At 37.2% G+C, this 7,735-nt stretch overlaps 6 non-coding genes across 6 annotated transcripts; all 6 read right to left on the reverse strand.

Annotated features, from left to right (window-relative positions):
* Positions 1-912: 912 nt before the first annotated feature.
* LOC131958099 (U2 spliceosomal RNA) lies at positions 913-1,105 on the reverse strand. Its single transcript, XR_009389192.1, has one exon. It is a non-coding gene; the product is annotated as a U2 spliceosomal RNA (small nuclear RNA).
* A 1,099-nt stretch (positions 1,106-2,204) lies between these two features.
* LOC131958100 (U2 spliceosomal RNA) lies at positions 2,205-2,397 on the reverse strand. Its single transcript, XR_009389193.1, has one exon. It is a non-coding gene; the product is annotated as a U2 spliceosomal RNA (small nuclear RNA).
* Positions 2,398-3,497: 1,100 nt separating this feature from the next.
* Positions 3,498-3,690, reverse strand: LOC131958101 (U2 spliceosomal RNA). The gene has a single exon (XR_009389194.1). It is a non-coding gene; the product is annotated as a U2 spliceosomal RNA (small nuclear RNA).
* Positions 3,691-4,788: 1,098 nt separating this feature from the next.
* LOC131958103 (U2 spliceosomal RNA) lies at positions 4,789-4,981 on the reverse strand. Its single transcript, XR_009389195.1, has one exon. It is a non-coding gene; the product is annotated as a U2 spliceosomal RNA (small nuclear RNA).
* A 1,099-nt stretch (positions 4,982-6,080) lies between these two features.
* LOC131958104 (U2 spliceosomal RNA) lies at positions 6,081-6,273 on the reverse strand. The gene has a single exon (XR_009389196.1). It is a non-coding gene; the product is annotated as a U2 spliceosomal RNA (small nuclear RNA).
* Positions 6,274-7,373: 1,100 nt separating this feature from the next.
* Positions 7,374-7,566, reverse strand: LOC131958105 (U2 spliceosomal RNA). Its single transcript, XR_009389197.1, has one exon. It is a non-coding gene; the product is annotated as a U2 spliceosomal RNA (small nuclear RNA).
* Between the last annotated feature and the right edge of the window lie 169 nt (positions 7,567-7,735).

Below are 7,735 nucleotides of genomic sequence, written 5' to 3' on the forward strand. Positions count from 1 at the left end.
ATGTTAACGAAATCAATGAAACAAGTAACATTATGAATTTCTAAAACTCAAACAAGGAAAAAAATATAGCGCCTTACCTTAACGTCGTAATAGTGGCTTCCCTTGACGCCCGCGCCGCCTTGATGTATATCGAATCGATCAACGCCCTGTTGTTTTACGTCTTTGGCGGGCGGCGCAAGGCGACTAGCGCTGTGGAACAAGCCAACGTTAAAAAGGTATAGGAAGAGACTGAGAAAGAAAAAGAATACAAAAAGGTGACGTGAGGTCGGCAGGAGAAAAGATGCGGAACAAAACCACAAAATTTAAATTTGTAAATTTAGATTTTTTTTTTTTTTTTTTTTTATTTATATTTTTTTTTCTTAAACGGATCATTGTTATTAATATTCTGCTGATTGTAATGTTTCATTTAACATTTTGAAATCAATTAGGATCAAGATATATGCAAATCGTTGAAGGAAAGAATACATTAAACAATGTACGTAACAATGTACGTCAGTTTAAAAATAAAAATGAATTTTTGTTTTTTTAAATTGAAATAACTTTTAAAAATTTACATTTAAATTTCTATTTTCTTTATATTAAAGTGAAATTAATACTGGTCCTGTGTGGACAGAAGTGTGATATTTTGACACATACTGGCCATGACAAATGATTTTTAAAACATAATTTAGATTAGTAAACAACGAAGGAGAGGAGCGGAGAGAAATTTTAAATATAAAAAAAAATATCTGTTTTTATACCGGCTGCCGTTCGTTTGAGAACCGTCAAATAAAGAAAAAATGTGCTGGTCAGCTCAAACGATTAACATTTTAAGCAAACAGTGACTGGTATAGAATAAATACCATATCACTCTGACTGACCAGCAGTGAGCTGTTTTTATTGAGAGAGAGAGACCAATCGTACATTATTGAAATTGAATGGGCCATTCCCGGAAGAACTGCAATACCGGGCCGACCCGTGGCGAGAGCGGAGCAAGCCCCGGGCATCCCGCCGAGTACCAAAAATCAGTTTAATATCGTAGTGACTCAATGAGCCACGTATCAGATATTAAGCTGATAAGAACAGATACTACACTTTGATCTTAGCCAAAAGGCCGAGAAGCGATAACGGTCACTGGACTACCGACGCCTCATATTCCGGAAAATTTCCTATCCGCTCCTCTGAAATGATTCCGTAAATATTCATCCGATTCCGCACACCGAAAATATTCCTTATTGCAGAAATCGCCGCCCATGCGACGTACGGCCGTTAGGCGGTGGGCGTTTTACAATCTGCCAAAGCGGAAAGGCGAATGTTAACGAAATCAATGAAACAAGTAACATTATGAATTTCTAAAACTCAAACAAGGAAAAAAATATAGCGCCTTACCTTAACGTCGTAATAGTGGCTTCCCTTGACGCCCGCGCCGCCTTGATGTATATCGAATCGATCAACGCCCTGTTGTTTTACGTCTTTGGCGGGCGGCGCAAGGCGACTAGCGCTGTGGAACAAGCCAACGTTAAAAAGGTATAGGAAGAGACTGAGAAAGAAAAAGAATACAAAAAGGTGACGTGAGGTCGGCAGGAGAAAAGATGCGGAACAAAACCACAAAATTTAAATTTGTAAATTTAGATTTTTTTTTTTTTTTTTTTTTATTTATATTTTTTTTTCTTAAACGGATCATTGTTATTAATATTCTGCTGATTGTAATGTTTCATTTAACATTTTGAAATCAATTAGGATCAAGATATATGCAAATCGTTGAAGGAAAGAATACATTAAACAATGTACGTAACAATGTACGTCAGTTTAAAAATAAAAATGAATTTTTGTTTTTTTAAATTGAAATAACTTTTAAAAATTTACATTTAAATTTCTATTTTCTTTATATTAAAGTGAAATTAATACTGGTCCTGTGTGGACAGAAGTGTGATATTTTGACACATACTGGCCATGACAAATGATTTTTAAAACATAATTTAGATTAGTAAACAACGAAGGAGAGGAGCGGAGAGAAATTTTAAATATAAAAAAAAAATATCTGTTTTTATACCGGCTGCCGTTCGTTTGAGAACCGTCAAATAAAGAAAAAATGTGCTGGTCAGCTCAAACGATTAACATTTTAAGCAAACAGTGACTGGTATAGAATAAATACCATATCACTCTGACTGACCAGCAGTGAGCTGTTTTTATTGAGAGAGAGAGACCAATCGTACATTATTGAAATTGAATGGGCCATTCCCGGAAGAACTGCAATACCGGGCCGACCCGTGGCGAGAGCGGAGCAAGCCCCGGGCATCCCGCCGAGTACCAAAAATCAGTTTAATATCGTAGTGACTCAATGAGCCACGTATCAGATATTAAGCTGATAAGAACAGATACTACACTTTGATCTTAGCCAAAAGGCCGAGAAGCGATAACGGTCACTGGACTACCGACGCCTCATATTCCGGAAAATTTCCTATCCGCTCCTCTGAAATGATTCCGTAAATATTCATCCGATTCCGCACACCGAAAATATTCCTTATTGCAGAAATCGCCGCCCATGCGACGTACGGCCGTTAGGCGGTGGGCGTTTTACAATCTGCCAAAGCGGAAAGGCGAATGTTAACGAAATCAATGAAACAAGTAACATTATGAATTTCTAAAACTCAAACAAGGAAAAAAATATAGCGCCTTACCTTAACGTCGTAATAGTGGCTTCCCTTGACGCCCGCGCCGCCTTGATGTATATCGAATCGATCAACGCCCTGTTGTTTTACGTCTTTGGCGGGCGGCGCAAGGCGACTAGCGCTGTGGAACAAGCCAACGTTAAAAAGGTATAGGAAGAGACTGAGAAAGAAAAAGAATACAAAAAGGTGACGTGAGGTCGGCAGGAGAAAAGATGCGGAACAAAACCACAAAATTTAAATTTGTAAATTTAGATTTTTTTTTTTTTTTTTTTTTTATTTATATTTTTTTTTCTTAAACGGATCATTGTTATTAATATTCTGCTGATTGTAATGTTTCATTTAACATTTTGAAATCAATTAGGATCAAGATATATGCAAATCGTTGAAGGAAAGAATACATTAAACAATGTACGTAACAATGTACGTCAGTTTAAAAATAAAAATGAATTTTTGTTTTTTTAAATTGAAATAACTTTTAAAAATTTACATTTAAATTTCTATTTTCTTTATATTAAAGTGAAATTAATACTGGTCCTGTGTGGACAGAAGTGTGATATTTTGACACATACTGGCCATGACAAATGATTTTTAAAACATAATTTAGATTAGTAAACAACGAAGGAGAGGAGCGGAGAGAAATTTTAAATATAAAAAAAAATATCTGTTTTTATACCGGCTGCCGTTCGTTTGAGAACCGTCAAATAAAGAAAAAAATGTGCTGGTCAGCTCAAACGATTAACATTTTAAGCAAACAGTGACTGGTATAGAATAAATACCATATCACTCTGACTGACCAGCAGTGAGCTGTTTTTATTGAGAGAGAGAGACCAATCGTACATTATTGAAATTGAATGGGCCATTCCCGGAAGAACTGCAATACCGGGCCGACCCGTGGCGAGAGCGGAGCAAGCCCCGGGCATCCCGCCGAGTACCAAAAATCAGTTTAATATCGTAGTGACTCAATGAGCCACGTATCAGATATTAAGCTGATAAGAACAGATACTACACTTTGATCTTAGCCAAAAGGCCGAGAAGCGATAACGGTCACTGGACTACCGACGCCTCATATTCCGGAAAATTTCCTATCCGCTCCTCTGAAATGATTCCGTAAATATTCATCCGATTCCGCACACCGAAAATATTCCTTATTGCAGAAATCGCCGCCCATGCGACGTACGGCCGTTAGGCGGTGGGCGTTTTACAATCTGCCAAAGCGGAAAGGCGAATGTTAACGAAATCAATGAAACAAGTAACATTATGAATTTCTAAAACTCAAACAAGGAAAAAAATATAGCGCCTTACCTTAACGTCGTAATAGTGGCTTCCCTTGACGCCCGCGCCGCCTTGATGTATATCGAATCGATCAACGCCCTGTTGTTTTACGTCTTTGGCGGGCGGCGCAAGGCGACTAGCGCTGTGGAACAAGCCAACGTTAAAAAGGTATAGGAAGAGACTGAGAAAGAAAAAGAATACAAAAAGGTGACGTGAGGTCGGCAGGAGAAAAGATGCGGAACAAAACCACAAAATTTAAATTTGTAAATTTAGATTTTTTTTTTTTTTTTTTTTTATTTATATTTTTTTTTCTTAAACGGATCATTGTTATTAATATTCTGCTGATTGTAATGTTTCATTTAACATTTTGAAATCAATTAGGATCAAGATATATGCAAATCGTTGAAGGAAAGAATACATTAAACAATGTACGTAACAATGTACGTCAGTTTAAAAATAAAAATGAATTTTTGTTTTTTTAAATTGAAATAACTTTTAAAAATTTACATTTAAATTTCTATTTTCTTTATATTAAAGTGAAATTAATACTGGTCCTGTGTGGACAGAAGTGTGATATTTTGACACATACTGGCCATGACAAATGATTTTTAAAACATAATTTAGATTAGTAAACAACGAAGGAGAGGAGCGGAGAGAAATTTTAAATATAAAAAAAAATATCTGTTTTTATACCGGCTGCCGTTCGTTTGAGAACCGTCAAATAAAGAAAAAATGTGCTGGTCAGCTCAAACGATTAACATTTTAAGCAAACAGTGACTGGTATAGAATAAATACCATATCACTCTGACTGACCAGCAGTGAGCTGTTTTTATTGAGAGAGAGAGACCAATCGTACATTATTGAAATTGAATGGGCCATTCCCGGAAGAACTGCAATACCGGGCCGACCCGTGGCGAGAGCGGAGCAAGCCCCGGGCATCCCGCCGAGTACCAAAAATCAGTTTAATATCGTAGTGACTCAATGAGCCACGTATCAGATATTAAGCTGATAAGAACAGATACTACACTTTGATCTTAGCCAAAAGGCCGAGAAGCGATAACGGTCACTGGACTACCGACGCCTCATATTCCGGAAAATTTCCTATCCGCTCCTCTGAAATGATTCCGTAAATATTCATCCGATTCCGCACACCGAAAATATTCCTTATTGCAGAAATCGCCGCCCATGCGACGTACGGCCGTTAGGCGGTGGGCGTTTTACAATCTGCCAAAGCGGAAAGGCGAATGTTAACGAAATCAATGAAACAAGTAACATTATGAATTTCTAAAACTCAAACAAGGAAAAAAATATAGCGCCTTACCTTAACGTCGTAATAGTGGCTTCCCTTGACGCCCGCGCCGCCTTGATGTATATCGAATCGATCAACGCCCTGTTGTTTTACGTCTTTGGCGGGCGGCGCAAGGCGACTAGCGCTGTGGAACAAGCCAACGTTAAAAAGGTATAGGAAGAGACTGAGAAAGAAAAAGAATACAAAAAGGTGACGTGAGGTCGGCAGGAGAAAAGATGCGGAACAAAACCACAAAATTTAAATTTGTAAATTTAGATTTTTTTTTTTTTTTTTTTTTATTTTATATTTTTTTTTCTTAAACGGATCATTGTTATTAATATTCTGCTGATTGTAATGTTTCATTTAACATTTTGAAATCAATTAGGATCAAGATATATGCAAATCGTTGAAGGAAAGAATACATTAAACAATGTACGTAACAATGTACGTCAGTTTAAAAATAAAAATGAATTTTTGTTTTTTTAAATTGAAATAACTTTTAAAAATTTACATTTAAATTTCTATTTTCTTTATATTAAAGTGAAATTAATACTGGTCCTGTGTGGACAGAAGTGTGATATTTTGACACATACTGGCCATGACAAATGATTTTTAAAACATAATTTAGATTAGTAAACAACGAAGGAGAGGAGCGGAGAGAAATTTTAAATATAAAAAAAAATATCTGTTTTTATACCGGCTGCCGTTCGTTTGAGAACCGTCAAATAAAGAAAAAATGTGCTGGTCAGCTCAAACGATTAACATTTTAAGCAAACAGTGACTGGTATAGAATAAATACCATATCACTCTGACTGACCAGCAGTGAGCTGTTTTTATTGAGAGAGAGAGACCAATCGTACATTATTGAAATTGAATGGGCCATTCCCGGAAGAACTGCAATACCGGGCCGACCCGTGGCGAGAGCGGAGCAAGCCCCGGGCATCCCGCCGAGTACCAAAAATCAGTTTAATATCGTAGTGACTCAATGAGCCACGTATCAGATATTAAGCTGATAAGAACAGATACTACACTTTGATCTTAGCCAAAAGGCCGAGAAGCGATAACGGTCACTGGACTACCGACGCCTCATATTCCGGAAAATTTCCTATCCGCTCCTCTGAAATGATTCCGTAAATATTCATCCGATTCCGCACACCGAAAATATTCCTTATTGCAGAAATCGCCGCCCATGCGACGTACGGCCGTTAGGCGGTGGGCGTTTTACAATCTGCCAAAGCGGAAAGGCGAATGTTAACGAAATCAATGAAACAAGTAACATTATGAATTTCTAAAACTCAAACAAGGAAAAAAATATAGCGCCTTACCTTAACGTCGTAATAGTGGCTTCCCTTGACGCCCGCGCCGCCTTGATGTATATCGAATCGATCAACGCCCTGTTGTTTTACGTCTTTGGCGGGCGGCGCAAGGCGACTAGCGCTGTGGAACAAGCCAACGTTAAAAAGGTATAGGAAGAGACTGAGAAAGAAAAAGAATACAAAAAGGTGACGTGAGGTCGGCAGGAGAAAAGATGCGGAACAAAACCACAAAATTTAAATTTGTAAATTTAGATTTTTTTTTTTTTTTTTTTTTTATTTATATTTTTTTTTCTTAAACGGATCATTGTTATTAATATTCTGCTGATTGTAATGTTTCATTTAACATTTTGAAATCAATTAGGATCAAGATATATGCAAATCGTTGAAGGAAAGAATACATTAAACAATGTACGTAACAATGTACGTCAGTTTAAAAATAAAAATGAATTTTTGTTTTTTTAAATTGAAATAACTTTTAAAAATTTACATTTAAATTTCTATTTTCTTTATATTAAAGTGAAATTAATACTGGTCCTGTGTGGACAGAAGTGTGATATTTTGACACATACTGGCCATGACAAATGATTTTTAAAACATAATTTAGATTAGTAAACAACGAAGGAGAGGAGCGGAGAGAAATTTTAAATATAAAAAAAAATATCTGTTTTTTATACCGGCTGCCGTTCGTTTGAGAACCGTCAAATAAAGAAAAAATGTGCTGGTCAGCTCAAACGATTAACATTTTAAGCAAACAGTGACTGGTATAGAATAAATACCATATCACTCTGACTGACCAGCAGTGAGCTGTTTTTATTGAGAGAGAGAGACCAATCGTACATTATTGAAATTGAATGGGCCATTCCCGGAAGAACTGCAATACCGGGCCGACCCGTGGCGAGAGCGGAGCAAGCCCCGGGCATCCCGCCGAGTACCAAAAATCAGTTTAATATCGTAGTGACTCAATGAGCCACGTATCAGATATTAAGCTGATAAGAACAGATACTACACTTTGATCTTAGCCAAAAGGCCGAGAAGCGATAACGGTCACTGGACTACCGACGCCTCATATTCCGGAAAATTTCCTATCCGCTCCTCTGAAATGATTCCGTAAATATTCATCCGATTCCGCACACCGAAAATATTCCTTATTGCAGAAATCGCCGCCCATGCGACGTACGGCCGTTAGGCGGTGGGCGTTTTACAATCTG

The sequence above is a fragment of the Physella acuta genome, unplaced genomic scaffold (genome assembly GCF_028476545.2).
Source record: "Physella acuta isolate Inbredline_101_S28 unplaced genomic scaffold, ASM2847654v3 ptg001289l, whole genome shotgun sequence".
Lineage (NCBI taxonomy): Eukaryota > Metazoa > Mollusca > Gastropoda > Physidae > Physella > Physella acuta.